Here is an 18,626-nt window from a genome sequence, read left to right on the forward strand (position 1 = left end):
CCAGAAATTAGTTGCAGCTGTCGTACCGATCGGCAGCTGCTATTTTCATCGGAGTTTTTACCAGTGATCGATAATAATTGGAAAACCGAGCTTACCAACGGAAGTTGAAGTCGAATAAGATCGAAATCCAAATCATCAGTCAACGCTCCAGGTAGCAACTGCCTTACTGAAGCATGTCTAAATAGTGATCTCACAGTTTCATTTTTCTACAGAGAAAATATTCGAAAGGTAGATGTTCGCAGCGCTCCAAGTTGCCGTATTCTCTTTTCAACGTTCGTTTAAATTAAGTTCAAAATTTTGCATTCATTATACACAGTGTATACACTAGCAGTGAATCAGAGTTCTTGTATATACGGGCATAAATTAAACGGGCAAAAATGAAGGTCAGTGTCAAGATCGTCTGCTCGGTTGAAAGAGGAAGGAAGAAAAAAAAGAAAGGAAGAGAAATATTTATTACGATGAATTTCGAACGTGCAGAATTTCACGATCGAAAAAATCATTTATTTATAGATAAATTTTTTTTTTAAACACAAGGCGCATCGGCGCGGACAATCGAGTTGATACGAATAAAAATAAGAAGAAAAAAAAAAATAAGAAGAAAAAAAAAATAGAAGAACAAAAATGATTTTTCACGAGATGACGTAAGATCGTATGATGTCACGCAATAAATCATGTAATTCATTTGTACGCAAGAAGCAGGTGGTATTTAATAATCAATTTTCAGAGTCACCCACCTGCTATATGATCATCTGAGCAATGAACTCGATCTCCGAATAAAATCATCGATCGTATCTCCTCGTTGTTGCTATTATGATAATTATTATTGCAACACCGAACCTGGAATTCGTCCCGATGAGTTTTTATGGTAATTAGTCGTGAAAACTCTTTATTTCAAAATAATGATAACAATTATCATCATAATAATCAATCGATTGAATAGCCGTTTGCGGATGAATACAACATTAATTATGGCAAAGGTTCAGCGATATACACCTTCATCTACACGTACGTACACGTATTCGTATATAGATATGTATATGTATATATATACATACATTGCAGGCAGTAAACCGATTGCATCAAAGCTGCACGAGAGAGGAGCCTGCTTTTCAACTCTCTATGAAGCACATTCCACACACATCTGTATATATATTTTCAAAAGCCCATTACAAGAGAATTACACAGCATGTACTATATTATACTCTTACATGTCTGGCCTTCCGGGTATGTTGTTGGCGAGGTACTCGTCCACATGTACGTACGTACGTACGTACGTATACCCCCAACATTGCATATATACTCCACGCGTTCTACATAGAGGTGTACGCGTGTATACATATATATATATGTATACACACATTTATAACTTTACATACACCTGACGCGCACACTTCCGACGAGGTATGTCGTTTATTTACACTACCCGCTGCAAATGATTTACCTTTCCTTGAATGGAAGTTTGAGGGATAGAGCGATCAATGGAGGGGGTGCGGGTTGTTGCGGGACGCGAAGTCGAGTGGTATATACGAAAGTGAAAAGAAAGAAGAAAGAAAGTAGGCAGGCTCCGTGTAGAGACGCGTCTTCTCTTATCCGATTCAGAAATGTCAAGGAATGTCCTGGAAAACCATCTGAAGATCCGCCGGAGGTGGATGTCCTTAACATCGAGCCCGGGAGGGGGGTGAGGCTCGTCCTGGAACTCATCCGCGATATCCTTACGCATATTTCTCTACACCTACTAGGCGTCTACCGATCTCCTCTTCGGACACAACGTCCGATTCGCCAACAACACGACAGGGATGAACGTCGATGTCCCCGCGCGCGGTGGTCGTGTGCACGTACAACGCAACCCGTACGCTTATGTATACGTATACGGACGAAACGGGAGACACTCGGCGACCGGTGCAAACCGGGAACAAGGTCTGCCCCTAGCGCCGTGGGACGTCGAGAAGAAGATGGACGTACGCGGCTAGTCGAAGGTGTGTGTACAGGGGGTACGGGCGAGATAGAGAAGAGAAGAGAGGCGGACGAACGGACGAACGAACGGACGGACGGACGGACGGACGGACGGAAGGAAGGCTGGGTATACGATAGACCTTCGCCTGGCTGAAAGTGAAGTGAATCCTCTGTCACCGCTTTTTACTATAACCTTGACTCTACGCGCGCGCTTCGTTGTAACAGCGTGTAGCGGCCGTTGAGTCGGCCGATTCTTGGCCGTTGCGTCGTTACATCGAGGAGTTATACAAACAGGAGTCGGGAGTCGGGAGAAGATATATTCCTCCGGGCGCGCGTACGCGTCGTACGCGTTACATTTTGTATGTGGACGGTGTTCCTCCCATGTCCCACACGAGCACCAAAATTGGGCATAAAAGTAGCGATCGCCTCGGGATAAAAGAGAGCGGTGTCGGGGGGGAAGGGGGGGAGGGAAACCGAGAAGGGGGATTCGGTCTGCGGGAAACCGGAGGAAGGAGGAGGAGGAGGAGAGGAGAAAAGCTGGGGACATGTCGCGTAATAGCGGTCGTTATCGCGTCGCGGCTATTGGCCGATCGAGATATTTCTCAATACGTTATAACACCGAATATTCTCATTAGACGAAAAGAGAGGAACATGACAGCGATATCGGGGGGGGAGGGGGGGGGTCGATCTATCCGTTTTGGAAAATAATTTTCGGTACAAGGCGAAGTTTGAAAAAAAGCTCCTCGCCGATTCGACGCGCTCTTCTCCGTCTCGAGTAATAGTCAATAAAAAGGGGGTAGCTATCGTTGTGCGGCGCGTTGCATCGGCGGACTCACCGATTGGCACGACTATGACGCGATGAAGCGGAAATCTGCCAACAGCTACTGTGAAGTCTGAGAATTACCGAGCGAGACAGGTTCTCATTAGTTTCAACGTTAAACTCGACGAAACGACGGTATAACGACGGTTTGCACACAATATGTAGGTACTCGGAGAGTTCTGTTCCGAAACCGAACCACGAGTGGAACGCACGCGTGAATAGGTATAAACTTTTATATACGTGCAGTGTCTCCAGGTGTAATCATATCTCACGCGTTCGTTTTGAAAAGGACTGCGGCAGACTTTTTTTTGCCGCTGACTTTGTACGTTTTCAGTACTCCGTTCAAAGGATTGCATACGCGCGAAAGTATTAGCGTTGTAAATCTCTTTCGACGTATGGTATAAGTGAGTAAAGTCTCTCTCTCTCTCTCTCTCTCTTGGCGCGAATCTAACAATAAGTTACGTGGACGGCGTGTACGTATATATATTTATATATCTATCGGTGTGCGTTCAGGGCAGCTGTAACTAAGAACTCTGACAACTTCTCTATCCCATGGCTATCCGGACCTTGCCGAGGTCTGCAACAAAGGAATTTCGCGAGTGGGTGGCTGCTGGTTGCATCACCGTAGCACGAACCGCCAGCTATACATATAGCCGACGGTCGCACCTCTCAATTTTCAAATACATTTTCGCCTATGTTGTTGTATGCGACGGCGTTGGTCGACTCGCCTCGTAAATCATTCGTCGGGATCCTCGAATCCTTAAATCTCCCCATCGAACGCCCGACGACGAATCCCCCTCCCCCCCCGTATCTGGATAAGGTCATTCCTAAGGACAATACATGTATATATACGTTATACGGTTTTTGTCGATCGTCGTCGTCATCGCGTCGAATAGCCTCGTGGATCCCTGCGGAATATCGACGGCGCAGAGTACGCTCGGTCGAGTGTTGAACGCGTCGCTCGCAGAAAATCTAGTGGGATAGTACCGACGAGAGGAAACTAAGTAGGGACCGGGAGGGCGAAGAGGACGTCGAGGTGGAGGAGGAGGAGGAGGAGGATGAGGAGGATGAGAAGGAGGAGGAGGACGAGGACGGTACACTAGGAGCGGTGCGGGGAGGGGGAGGGGGAGTCCGCGGACGGGGTGGAGAGTTCGATGTCCGGCGGGTGGCCCAGTGACCAGGACCGGTTCCGTCTTCCGCCTTCTTTGCAAACGCTCAGCTTCGCCGCTGTCCTCAGACCCCGTCGTTCCCCCTCCCCCTTTCGCCTCGGATCCCCTCCCCGGGGCTCCCCGGTGCTCCCGCGGGGACCCTCGCGCTCCCTCTTCTTCGTCTTCGTCCTCCTCTTCTTCTTCTTCTTCTTCTTCTCCTTCTTTGCGGAGAGGTCACCCCGAAGCGGTATACACCCCTCGTTCTCCATTCCCTAGCTGCCGTTGCCTCGTTGCCTCTCTGCCTCTGCCTCTGCCGCGGTGCCGGTGTTACGACGACGACGACGACGACGACGACGACGACGACGACGATGCCGTACCGCTGGGACTCACGGTGGCCTGACACGACGGTCGTTCGACGATTATGCGAGATGATGAGACCAAGAATAAGAATAAGAATCGGAAAGGAGAAAGAAAAAGGAAGGAGATGAGATCGAGCCGAGCGTATAGGTGTGTACGGGCGAAGGTATTGCATACATATATATGAGACGGTGCGAGGATTACACTCAGACGGCGCGGTGTCCCTCGACGCGGGGGGGGGAGGTCTAATAAAAAGAAGATAATAGGAACGAGAATACGAAGTAGGTGGGGGAGGAAGACGATCCGCAAAGTTCAAGCGTCGGCCCCGTTACACCGTGTGATACGATCCCGACGAAAAAGAGGTCGGTGACTTTTTACGTTTCTTCGACTTCATTCATTCCTCTTTCCCACACTCTCGGGCTCGGCTTCTATACCCGTGAGTGCAGGGTTTGGCCGCGCACCGCCGTCCGCCCGTACGTACGTACGTATATCGCTCGCCTATCTTGGTTATAGGCGAAACCGGCTGCTCTTGGCCTGGAATCAATCCGTGCGGCTGCCGCTACTCCAGGCCGCCGCCGCCGCCGCCGCTGCACTACGGAAAGGAGCGGCGAAGAGCTTCGCGCGTCTGTCCCGGCTGCACCGCGCCAGAGTAGGCGGTCCAGGAAGCTGAGGCTTTCCTTCGCCTACCGCGGTGCGCTCTAAGGTCAACCGAGACATGCCTTGATCTTCGTTGCGGAAATCACGCGCAATGAAAAATAGCGCAGGTGCGTTAACCGTGAAAAACTATGCTTATTAGGATTATCCAGCGCCGACTCCTTATCGATTCTCATCTCGCTTACCTTTTCCCCCTAATTTTCGTCCGAGTCCGATCGACATCGAGGAGCGTTACACCGAGTGTCGCGGCATTTCGCCAAAAGCCACGACGTCGTCCAGGTAAATCGTTGTAATTTGATAAAACCAGAAGCCGTACACTGCATTCGCGTTTCCTCTATTATATCGCCGAATGCACTCCGCGCAGTATCTCGTAACCTTATAACTCTTTCGCCAATTTACAGTTACGCGAGACTCGTAAACGTAATACGATATTCGACGGGACATTGACGCCTGTATAGGTGTAAAAGCGGCGTGTCCGTCCTTCTGTGTAGGACGTTAAAAAATTTACCCTGAGACGACGACAAGGCGTGTGTGCCTTCGATCCCGGCCGTGTTCAGGCGTTCGCGGAATCAATGGGGTATATGAAAAATTTCGTCGAGATAGACGAGGCGGACGCGGAGTTCGTGTAAAAATCTCTCCGTGTGTATCGGAGTTGTTGGTTCGGACACGTTGCACGGAGGGAGGAGCGAGTAAAAAGCGAGCGAACACCTGGACGGGTTTTTGTTTTTTTTTTTTTATTAAATCGATTTTGGACAAGACTAGACTGAATTCAGTCACGTAGTGGTTCATCAGACCCGCCGTTGAATTCATTTTTAGAACAAGAAGACGTAAGAAAGGAGTAGCGCTCGTCATTTTTGCATTAACGGAGTTTCTCTCGCGAACGTCCGAAGATGAGACGCCGGAGTCCTAATATAATTGAACCACCTACCGTACGGTTGCATATCGAGCCGGCCGATAAAAAACTTGTCCAAAAGAGAGAATCGAGCGAAAAAGGAAAGCCGAAGACACCGTCGGAGCGACACGAATCGGCGAAATGCAATTCGTCGGCTGTAGTCGGTCGTCGAAACTTTCGTGGAAAATCGTGTCTCTCGCCCTCTCGACGAATCTTCTCGCCACGTACATTGGGCGAAATATCTCTCGCGATAGAGAAGGTAACGTACTCCTAATAGACGACTTGGCGTAAAGTCGAGGAGAGAAACAAAAAAAAAAAAAAAAACGAAGGAAGCGAGCAAAAAAAGATGAACTATCGCGAGTGGGTCTCTGCACACCGAGATGTCGAGGGCCCCGTTATATTCGGCAATGGAAAAGATGCGGTAATGGGCCCGATCGCTGAGTATAAAAGGTACGTGGCAAAGGTGAGAAAGAGAAATGGAGGCATGGGGCCTTAACGTAAGACAAAAAAAAAAGAAATAAAAGAAATAAAAAACAGCAAATGAAAAAAAAAAAAAAAATTGGAATACAAAAAAAAAATGGGCCGTTGCCTGCCTCTTCGCGAGAAGGTAAAGGATGTAACGGTTCCACAACCTCACTGTGTAATTTTGGAGCCCAAACGTCTTCCTGGCTGATACCGTGCCTGGTATATGTATACAAGTATTTTATTCCTCCGCCACAGAGAACGCACACGTTCGAGTGAAATTCAGCTCCGCAAAACGATCCTCCGTCCCCCCTCGCGACCTCTTCGTCGACGACTTTTTTTATTTGTTCTTCTCTTCTCTCTTTTTCCGTGTCGGGGAAGATGTCCATTTCTTTTTTTTATTTTTTGTTCTTTGTTCTAGCGAACCCGTACCGTTTTATTTTTTGGCCCAAATACTTTCGACGGAAGGATCGTACGAGCTCCGTTAGATCTCGCCCACCGTAATATCGTCATATCTTCCGGATTGATTCGAAACCGCGCAACGGGAATGGAACGATAATCCGAAAATGAGAAAATGACTATCGTCGAGGGTCTTCGATTTTCGTTCGCCTCTTTCGCAGGATGATATCGGGCACCGGTAAACCGAAATCTGTTCGGAATGACATCCGCGGGAGATGTATTAATTACGCGATGTAATCCTACCGCTCGTTAGTTCGCCGTGCGAGGGGGCGGTGAACGCGTCGTTTTACTAATCCTATTTCAGCACAAACGCACCTACGCAGATATAGTATGGCGCTTTATTATTAAGTGCGAAAGTTCACCCGTAAGCGTATACGAGATTAGCTAAGCGGAATAGAAAGAAAAAAAGAAAAAAATGGGCACCAAGTGCGCCGGTGTGACAGGCGATACGCGGTGCCGGTGTCTTTCTACCACCCATTCTATCGCGGACGTTACCGCTCAGCATCCGCGGCGGTGGCAACAGCTGTGATCAGATTCAGTCAGCGGCAGCGGCAGCGGCGATCTCCATATGACGCGACCGATGCCTTCCGCGTCAGGAACCGTCGAACGAATATCAGCAGTACCCGATCTCCTCTCATCCCGTTCGTAGCCCTTGCACCGTAAGCGCCCGATAACGCGTTGCACAACGCCACCAGAACTCCTCAAATAATATATGTATTCAGAAAAGGAGAGGAGAGGAAATTCGCCTCGTCGACGTGTGTTCACCTCTCCTTTTTCGCATAATTATCCTCCGTTTCTTTCTTTTTTTCTTCACTTCTTCCTCTTGCCCCTCTGATCCTCCTCCGATTCGGCATGAAACGATTTCAAAGCGTCGACAGCCCCTAAACGTCTTCTTGACGATTCGAATGAAAAAACAAGTTCGATTTTTCATAGTTCGGGGGTGGCGATTCCGTTGCACCGCCGACCATATTTTGACACACGGGGTTCGAACGACGTGAGAGTAAAGCAAAAACAAAAAAAAATAAAAACGAAGAAGAAGAAATCGAACAAATACCGACGCGAAACCAGATGAAACGAACGAATATTAAACGAAACTAAAATCCTTTCGTACACGTCATCGTTCCCCGACGCATCTTTGGGTCTTACGGATCCGCGCGAACACACGTAGGTACCTATACCCCTACGCTCATGTGTATATATATATCACGTACGTACGTTTGTACGGTGCAAATGACGAGTTGAAAAAAAGGGGGTGGAAGGGGTTTCAAATTCCCGCGGGTGGGGGAGGAAGGGACAGGGGTACGTACACGTACGTAACGTACGCACACACACACACCGACGCACGTCGCAACCGCGTAAACGTACATGTACAAATGTAGTATATATATACATATACATGTATACATATAAATATATATATATGTATATACGTAAGTATGTATATAGATAGAACGCGAGTTGTTCCGCGCGAAGTAAAGAGGAGTTGTTGGGTCGATGGCCGGAGCTTGCCGTGACCCAGTGCGAGCAGCAGGACATTGACTCTGCCATCGCCATCCGCGATACCAACTGCCCCCTCCCTCCCTCCTCCACCACCCCGTTGGTATCCCTATGCCGCCGCTCTGCAGGCACCGTCAGGCCCCCCCCCCCCCCTCCCCGCGACCTCCCCGGCCCCCGCGTCCTCCTCGTCCCTCTTCTTTCCCTCCCTCGTACCCCTTTGCCACGATCCCGTCGTTCCTCGCGACTCTCCACCGGCCACATACACAGTCCCGCGACTTATACCACTTTGCGTTTCGTTCACTTTGCTTTATACAACATTGGCGCGATGCGATGCGATGCGATGCGATGCGGTGCGATGCGATGCGGTGCTGATGGCACTACATAATACGCGTGTACCTACGTACGTACGTACGTTGCGTACCTACCTACCTACCTACCTACCTACCTCTACCTAACCACCTCTCCACGTACGTATATCGCGACGATAAAGTATGCGAAGCACCAGCTGGTCCTACCGAACCGCCGGTTGCCCCCTCTTCATTTCTATTTATTTGCTTTTTATTTTATCTCGTTTTATTTTTTTTTTCTGGTTCTTCTTCACCTTTTCTTTATTCCTCGCTTTTTATCTTCCCTTCACGCTTCCGTTGCGCGAATTATATGTCTCCTTACGCGATAATAAACCCTTCCGATTGTACGGCGGGTATAATCGGCGGGGGGATTACGTGATCCTTCGCACGAACTTCATCGTCGACGTAACGTACAGGTAGACGCACACCGCAGGTAGACACAACACGACATACACTCGAACTTCCCGAGGGAAGCCAAACGTCGTCGTCTTCGAGGATTCGTCATTTTTAGAATCGCGTGCGCGAGACGAACGATACGCGCGCGCTGTACCTCGACAGGACGAATCCAGGATCTGAAAAATGACGCGGGAGCGTGAAAAATCCCGACGGATTCGCGCGACGAAAATTTTCAGCGTTCGTCGCGGTTATTTATATCCTCGGTAATCGTTAGTACGACTCGAGCGGGAAAAGCAGGTGAGTTAAAATTAAAAATGGGACCCCCACCCCGGCGTTGCCTCTGCGTATACCGCGATTATCGTGGCGTGTTGGTTACGCGCGCGGGCCACGTGGTTGACCTCCGTTGAGAGGTGCCGCGACTCCCGGAGGTGTTGTCGAGGAGATACGTCAGCTGACTCTTAGCCGGGCCGGCCCAGCTGACCAACAGTCGACGAACGGTACGAGGAGAACTTTTGCCCCGACGACGCGATACGAAAGAATTGGAAGCAAACGTATCGTTAGGAAGGGATTTCGTGGTGGATATCGACGCGGCGGCGTAACGCGAACCAACACTACGGTCACGGCCAGGGACACTCGTGCCGCTTTTTAAGTATCTTCGCGGCCAATAACGCCGTTGCTGACTTTGTGCGTAAAAATTCCTCTCTCTTTTTTGTTTTTTTTTTTATCACCCGATCGTAACGCGGCCTCCCGAAACGGCCGGGGTTCTCGTCGATTTGAAAAAATGAGAATTCCACGTCTCGTCGCATCTTTCTCGGAACAACCCTCGAATTCCCTTTCGATCTCCGCTGACGTAATGGGGTAATTTTTGACGCGGGCGCGCGCGTCGAAAGAAATTCACGTCCGAAATACCTTCCGAGAAACGTTGGAGAGTAGAGGTGAAAAAGCGGCACAGGAAGTCCTTAAAAATTTTGAATTACATGAATGCGGTGAAGTGGAGATACACGACGTGGCGTGTGATTTGAAATTCCAGTCTTTTGATTCCGTCTCTTTTTCCACGCGCGACAAAGTTAGACGGAAGTAGATTCCGAAGGAAACGTTCGAGAGCGGAAATTCTAAATTTCGTTCGGACAAGCGGTTGCGTAGCCAGGCGATGATCGTCGTCGTCGTCGTCGTCGTGAATTTCATTGTTCAACGTTACGAGAACGAGTCGAAGGGGGCGCATTAAAAATGCAGAGAAATATATTTAGGTGTGCCTCTCACGTTCGCTTTACCCGCAGGCGAGATATAACCAGCGTATAGCGCGAAAGGAACGTTACGGTCATATCTGACCAAAAGATGAGAGGAGATCTTAGAAGTAACGGAGGAGAGAAAGACAAATGGAAGTGGAAAATGAGAAAAAGAGAGAAAATATCGAAGCGAAAGAGACGACGAGGAGGAGAAAATCACATACATCTCACTTTATATATGTACACTTTTCGTGGAAGTCGTCGGAAAATACCGATACATATATTTAAAGCGCGTCAAACCATATTCCGGATTCCGTTCACGTTCGGGTATCCCTCTCCGGGGAGGCACCCTCCTGCTCCAGAACTATAATATACCGTTATTTATTTTCAAAAAACCCGCCGCAAAAAACCGCCCCATCCTGCCGGACCCTCGTCTCCACGCATCCGTCCATCGCGGGTTTGTCCGTCTGCTGTTTTTTTCTTCATTTCCCTCCCTCCTTCCTTTTTTTTTTCTCCCCACGCTTTTAACGCGAGATGAAATTCTCTCTCTCTCTCTCTTGTTCTCTCACGCTTCCTATACCTAGTTTTTCGCGTCCGCGTACACGCGTGCAGGTTTCTGGTGTTCTTAATTTTTTTCCTTCTTCCTTCTATTTTTTATTTTTTTAATTCATCCGTCTATTTTTTTTTTTGTATTTTGCGGAACAGTTTCGAGCTGCAGCTTGATTTTTATTTGCGCAACAGTTTACGCGTTTCACGACCACTCTCGCTCCATCTTTTCTCTTTTATTTCTGTCTATCCGCAGCAGACTCTCTTCGGGTTTGGCTATCGCCACTTCGGTAGTAAATTCCCCCTACGTGTATCTGCGTATAGGTATATTCACGCTCCACTATTCGAACAAAACACGGGGAACATTCGATGCGAGAATAAATTCGATCGGTTGACCGACGCCGTGTAGAACTGCGACGCCGTACAGTCCCACCTATACGTTGGAATGGACGTCGCGTAAATAGGCTATATCCAAAATGACGTCGATAGAATGTGGCGAGAATAAAGAATCGCCGATGTTCCTCTCTCGTTCGATTATCTATTTTCGGTTTTTTCAATTTTTTTATTTATTTGATTTATTTATTTTTTCTATTTTTTTCACCTACTCTTCGGGTTTTCTTCGCACATCGCGCGCAATACACCTACTCGGAATTTGCATTCGAAATTGAAATCGCGTGGAGGAAAAGTATTCGCTAAGTAGACATCACATATATACGTATTCTGTCTTTTTCGGAGCGGAGGTCGAATATTTCGGCGCATCTGTTTGCGGAAAAAAGTAGTAGGTAAGTAAATAAATAATTACGAGCACGAAAGAGTAAAAATGAAAAAATTCGACATATTTTGCATCGAGATATCGCCGTATGGGTGTACACCGACGAGAAAATTTATGCGACTGCGTCGCGCTATCTCGGTAATAATCATACGCGAATTCCCTGTTAATTTTTAGGAGAATGAAAAACATCCAGTAATATAGACTCTAGAAACGGGGACGTGCATAAGCATGTTTAAAGAAAAAAAAAAAAAAATTGTTTTGCACGTCTACCGCAAAGTGAATGAAAAAACTGCCTGTACACCGGCCATAAATTAGGTATATCGGATGAATTTTTTTTTCCCTATTCCGCAAAACAGATGGGGAAAAATATGAAAAAAATTAACAGCCGCCAAAAAAAACAAAAAAAAAAAACACGCTTGCGATCATTCCGAAACGGCAAAGGAAAGTTACAACCTAGTTTTCGAGCGCATCGTCACCTTCTCTCGCTCGCTGGCTGCCCGCAAATACCCGGAATGACGTGACGCGCGCGCGTGTCCGGAATTAGCAACGGGGTTGATATTATACGGTGGGCGGGTTGGGTCTACGATATCCTTCGCTATTGTAGGAAGCGCGGGTCTACCTATCGCTGGGTTTTCAATAGAAATATAACACGGTGACAGACCGACCGTAACCATTATATTCGATTGGTATGTGAAAAACGGCGTTTCGTAAGTTGTTAAAATTATGTACGCGAGTTGCGACCTCTTCGACGCGGCGGTGGTGGACGCTGCGCCGCGCTAGGAAGTGGTGCGCGACGTCTTATACGTATACATATGTATGTATACGAATTCGTTAGACGTACACGCGCACACACGTGTAACAGATCTAATGCACACTCGTGTACCGGATGATTTAAGACCGCTCGACGGTCAAGGACTTATAAACGATGACGTAATGAACGTAGGCTCGTTACAAAATTTAGGCCAAAAAGTCACCGCTGTGTATATAACCGTACATCGTATATATATATATCTCCTCTGTGATACACACGCGCGCGAGGAGGATATACGTGGGATTCGTGTTCGGAATCATGTAGACCGCAATTTTGGCATTAAAAATTCGGACATACGCCCCCCGTTACTGCGGGTCAATAAAGTGATTAGCTGATTTAGCTCCTTAGCATTTCCTAGCGTATATACATACACATACGTATACATATCACCCGTGTATACGTGATATCGCCCGTGCGCTTTGCCGCGGACACCTTTCGCGTGTAAAAACGTAATTATTTGAATTTTAAATTTGCTTTCCTACAAAAGTGTCAGCCTGTTACTGGGGCAATGGGGTTCCGCGGAATTTTTTTTTGCACACATAGCCGCCACCAGAGCCAACTCGTAAACCCGTCGTTTGTGATATCCTATAACACCGCGCACACGTACGCGCTATTTACCCATACACACCGATAAATTTACACGTGACTTTTGAAGGAACCTATCAACCGACTTAATCACCAAATAATTCAATTTATTTATAGGCTTACGCCGATTCTAATTAAAATACGAAATAGGCTCCGGGCTTCGAGCTCCGCCATTATTATCATTATCATTTTTCATCTCCTCGTTTTTTCTCTTTTTTTTTTCTCATCTTCTAATATATTCAAATGACCCAATGTACACCATCTTTCTCTTCCGCTCTCCCTCTCTCTCTCTCCACCTCTCTCCTCAGCTCTGTCACGTAATCTTGAATGGTCATAAAAGAATTTTTACATGCGGAATCTTATTTCGATAGCTCAGTCCATTTTTTTTTTGTTTTTTTTTTTTTCGATGTAGGACAGGTGCTCGAACGATACGTTCGCGTACATGACACAAATGATAATCTAAAAGACGTATAACGCATACGCGCGGAATCTTCCGGAGTGCGTTGAAAGAAACAAAATAAATGAATGAATAAATAAATGGGAGAAAATATCATTTCATCTCTGGTCGCCTCGAGGCTCGACGTTTCGCGGGAAAGAGAATAACGTCGATTCGAAGATCGCGGCGACGTAAAATTATTCGCCAATGATTCATTACCGAGCCAATTGGGTCAGTCGGAAACGGAGATTCGGGTATTTTTTAGCCGAAGGAGCGAGGAAAAAAATGTGAGAAAAAAAATGCGACTCCGAGCATCGGATCGGACGGGAGTATTCGTACGTTGCAGTTGGTCGTCAGCCAATGAGATCTCGGATCCACGGGTATACGCGGTTCGCCAGCTGGTTCCTTAATGACTTCTCGATTGTCTTCCTTTCCCCCTTCCTTCGTTCTCTCCATCCCTTGGAAGCTCCGCCTCGTGACCCAGACTCTGATATGTATAACTGTTATCCAAACGTATACAACTTACACCAGACTAGAACTCCGATGCAACTCGAATGAATGAACCGACAAAGTGGCAGCTAGTCGTCGTACGGGGTAATAACGTATTTATATTACAGCGAAGCGAAAAATCAAGCGTTCCCTTTTCCGGGTCTCTCTAGTCGCGGTTTTCCTCAACATCTCATCGACGTCGCGACGCCTGACCCAGTAGCAGAGACGCGAACGGTCAGCTGCTGCCGATTTTTCTTCTTTTACTTTTTTTTCCCCCTCCCCCCAGTCTTTTGCAACGCGAAAATCTGTCCGCGAAGTATTCCACAAACGAGTACCGGGAGCGTGCGAATCGTTCGCTCCTCTCACCGATTATTTCCTCGGTGGACGGTCAGAATACGATATTTGAAATTCGTTCGCCGCGCGTCAAATTAAGCGCAAAACTTTGGCTACCGACGCCGACCAGCGTCCCGTCGCGCACAGTACGTTTCAATGGGGGTTTGGCATTATACCATTGACCGGTGCACGGGGCTTTCTCCGAAGCATTTCGTTTTACAAGACTGTAACAAGAGGAATTATTTTTTTCTCTTTTTTCTTTTTTCTTTTTTTTTTTCAAAGGGTTCGGACATCCACGAGCGATCCGTGGAGTGCGACACACGCGGCCCCGAAGGATTAACGCGAAGAATAAACTCCGGCGGCATTGAGAATAAGGGGGGGGCATTTTTAGCGACTCCTTTTCGGACACACGCGGCGTCGGTATTATGGGTACGGTCAATCGAGCGGAGCGTGGAAAAAGGCCAGCTGATACATACGGCCCATCTAATTGCCAATTAAAAAGACATTTTTCTCTAGGTGATCGGTACCGCAAACCAGACGAACGGTCGAACGGCTCCGAGCTACGACGCCCACTTTCAATATTCAAAATTGAAAGAGCATTTTTCATCGCTCTAGGGACCGCTGGCCCGTGGTCAGAACTCACCTATACACGCGTTATACCTGTACACCATCGTCCGGACGACATCTGTACGTACTTGGGACGGACACAGTGTGCCACAAGGGCCGAAACCTTGACGTCTTTTTTTGTCGAACTCCCTCGCGATCGCTCACTCCTCGAAAAGCGCTCGAAGCACTTCCCCCGGCCAGTCAACGAATCTTTTATGCTCTGAGGTCTTTATGAATTCATCCCGAAGCTTATGTTATATCGTTGAAACGGCGGCGCGTACGTGTGTCCAAATGATATTGTGAATACCGCAGTGCGTATATCCGGTCAGTGGGTCGAGGTATCCGGATAACGATCTCCTCTTCGAACTGCGGGCGTTTTACGTTATATACCTCCGCGCGTATTTCACCCCGCAGGTAAATTTTACCGTCTTCTCTCATCGGGGGTGGACTCCGATAAATCGTAACGATTTTCCGTTTTCCGCAAATTAGATCGTCTCCGGGGTGAACGGAGGTAAGAAAAATTGAAAGGAGACAAAAAAAAAACTCCTCGCGCCGTTCGAAATTTCGACGGAACGGACGTCTCCGTGTATAGCGAGACGTGCGCCGATTTATCGAGGCGGGACCGGATCGGGGGATCGGATGCCTCGGTCCCCCCCGATCTCGAACAATCTGCGGGTACGTCGGAGTACCGCGCCATATGGGCCCATAGATCTTCGATTTTGCCCCCCCCCCCACCCCGCTTTAATTTCTTTACTTTTTTACACAACAAAGTCTTTTTTCTTATCCTACCCATCCACTCGCTTTTCAGGCAAACCATTGACGATGATGCAATCCGAGTTACGGCATCCAGGAAGGAAGAAAAGATCTCAGGGAAAATAGGAGCGAATGTCCCTTGTGCGGCGGAATGACGAAAACGCGGAAAACCTTTCCCTTCTATTACGTCGGGGAATAATACGCGTGAGAGTGGCAGGTGGGGGGGGGGGGGGGGGGTCGACGGAAGGAAAACTACTTCTTCAGCTGCGCCGATATCCTCTCGAAAATAGAAGCGAAAGGGGTGAAGGAGACGCACGTCGGGCGGGGCGGTCTCGAAACCGCTGCGGAGGTACCCCTGTTCCTAATACACCCGTCAACGATCCGATTCAATTCATTCGCCTCCGCTCCTCCGATCTCCTCCTCTTCGCGGCTCGCCTTATCCTTTTTTTTGTTTCCCTACTTTTTTTCTTTTTTTATTTCGCTCCATCACCGCGCGGTGCGAGCGAGCGAGCGAGCGATCGGCTCGTGCCGAACAATCGTCAAATGTAACATCGTCGCGTGCCGCGTAGGGTACGAACGATATTCGAAGATTCCGAGCGTCACGGAAGATCGAGCAATATTTTCGTTCAATTTCTATCAACGATTTCAGATCGTTGCATCGATGGATCGTCGTGCGCATATATACTGCAAGTTTGCTCCGGAGTTAGCAACGGAGAAGGACGGAAAGCGGTGAGGCATCCGAACCGCTTTGATCTTCATTTTATTGGCGTTGGCTTCGCGGTACGAGGTACGTACACAAACCAGATGGGCATAAGTCACGCGGCGTACGCGGTATGACAGATAGTCGGCGAGACCCTGGAATTATTCTCGTGACCCGAGGACGGAGGATAAGACCGGATTCTTGACCGGCTGCTGCCGCTCTGCCGCTGCCGCCGCTGCTGCTGCGGATCGCGATCGCGTATGCATCCCGCGAAGGATAATCAAATCCGGCGTTCTCGTACGACACACAGTCGAAGGTACACTCGGGGGAATCGCGTGAGTACGCGAGAGGGAGAACGCCGATTATCCTGTCGCTGACCGTGACCCTGGTCAGGACATCGTAAAAACGTCGACTAGGTGAACGAGTGAAAAAGTAAAGGAGTAGTGAAAAAGTGAAGGAGGCTCGCGAGAGCGAGGAGGAAGATCCTCGGGGTGCGAGTCGCCCGGAGGGTTAGGGGAGATGGGGGATATACGGGCGCGCGCGTACACGTATACCCGCGATAGCGTTTGTTCCCCTTGGTCGTTTCGCTCGTCGGCCCTGACGAAAGGAGGCGGCGCGTCGAGGCATTCGTATTGGCACCGCGGGGAGGAGAGTCGCCCGACCTAGAATCGACTCCGGTGGGTAACAGTACAACCCGTCGGAGTGCCTCATAGCACCGGCCTTCGTACCGGAGGGCCCCGTTACTCGGGGTGTCACACAGCCAGTTACTGTGTTACGGCAATTCAGGCCACAAAGTCAAAATACAGTTAGGCTTCCTCCTGTACCTCGAATAAGAAAAAAACAAAAAAAAAAAACATATCACCAATCAGCGAGCTCGGAAAGTCAGACGAGCTCGTACATATGTATACCTACTTTATGTATACATATACTCTCGTGCCCATCGTCCTCCCGTTCGTATATACGCTTAAGCGGGGTAATATTTTTTTCTGCAACGGACGGCGGCGGGTACGCGATGCAGTCTGTTAAAATCGTCGGAATTCACTACACGCCGACACCGTCGAGACGACGACGACGAACCGCCGAAACGAAACCGGGCACGGACGGCATCCGGGGGGCCTCCGCGCTCCCGAAATTCCAGACTTGTGATATTCCTTGGGCTCGATTCGCATCACCGTCTTCGAGGAAGTCTCCGTTGAGTCGGATGACTCCGTCGAGGGGCTCCGATCGTTTTTTGCCGTCGAAGGGGGATCCGGACGCGGATCCTTTCCAAGTATAGAAAATAGCCACGGCGCGAAACCGGGTCGGGGTGCAAACTTTGAGAGTCCGCGTAGTGGAGACGACGAAAAAATAAATAACAAATAAAAACGGATCTATATATATACATATATATGTATACGCGGACGCGTCTGCAACGTGCATACACGTATCGTGTCCTATGTGTACGCTTATAGGAACCAGTTGAAAAATAACAAAACGCCCGTAATAAAAATGCAAATCGAGTCTGGGTCGTGTACATAAGCCAGTCTGAAAGACAACGTGGGTGGAGTCCAGATCGCGTAGTCGTAGCTCGGAGTCACTGACATTGCATAGTTACTAGTTACACACGCTGCATATACGTATATACATACACAACAACAGCTGTGTAACTCCGAAGTACGACGGAGACGTTGGATCCAAATTCTTTTTCATCTCCTCATTTCGTTTATTCGCGCCTTTTGTTTTTTTTTTCGTAAACAAAAGACTTCGTCCTTTCACAATTTCATCGGGCAAAGTAAGCGGCGATCATCGGGGTACTTTCCTATATCCGCATCCTTTGGAAGCAGGACGTACCTATATTTATATTTGTTAGCTTACGTTGTTGTATGCGGGTTCTCCGGGTATACTTACACAGGAATACATTACGTTATGTGTAGAGATACTAAAAGACGCGATTACATGCTCACTTAACTCTACGGTGGCCGAAGAGAGGGGGAGTAGCGAGTGAGGGGGAGGGGGATGGGGGAGACTCGAGAGATGGAATTACAACAGTATGTATAACGAAACGAGCACCTGCAGCGGCGGCGGAAAATCGGGTTTGCCGTTCGCGCGGACGAGTGTTCGACCGGCCGAACGGGTGATCGACCACCAGGTCATCGTATGATACTATATCGCAAATAATTGCGACCTTTTTTTTCCCAGATGAAATCAGGGGACGGATCGGAAATCCTAGCGAGATCGCGAACGGAAGGGCGTACGGACGATACCGATTTACCGATGACGAGACGAACGAATGTGAGAAACGGAGGCGGCGAACGACGAGCTACGCGAGGAGAGCGGGAGAGAGAGAGAGAGAGAGAGAGAGAGAGAGGTGGAAGAAAAAAAAAGGGCTGACTGCGTCGTTGAGA

The sequence above is a fragment of the Athalia rosae genome, chromosome 2 (assembly GCF_917208135.1).
Source record: "Athalia rosae chromosome 2, iyAthRosa1.1, whole genome shotgun sequence".
In the NCBI taxonomy this organism is placed as follows: domain Eukaryota; kingdom Metazoa; phylum Arthropoda; class Insecta; order Hymenoptera; family Athaliidae; genus Athalia; species Athalia rosae.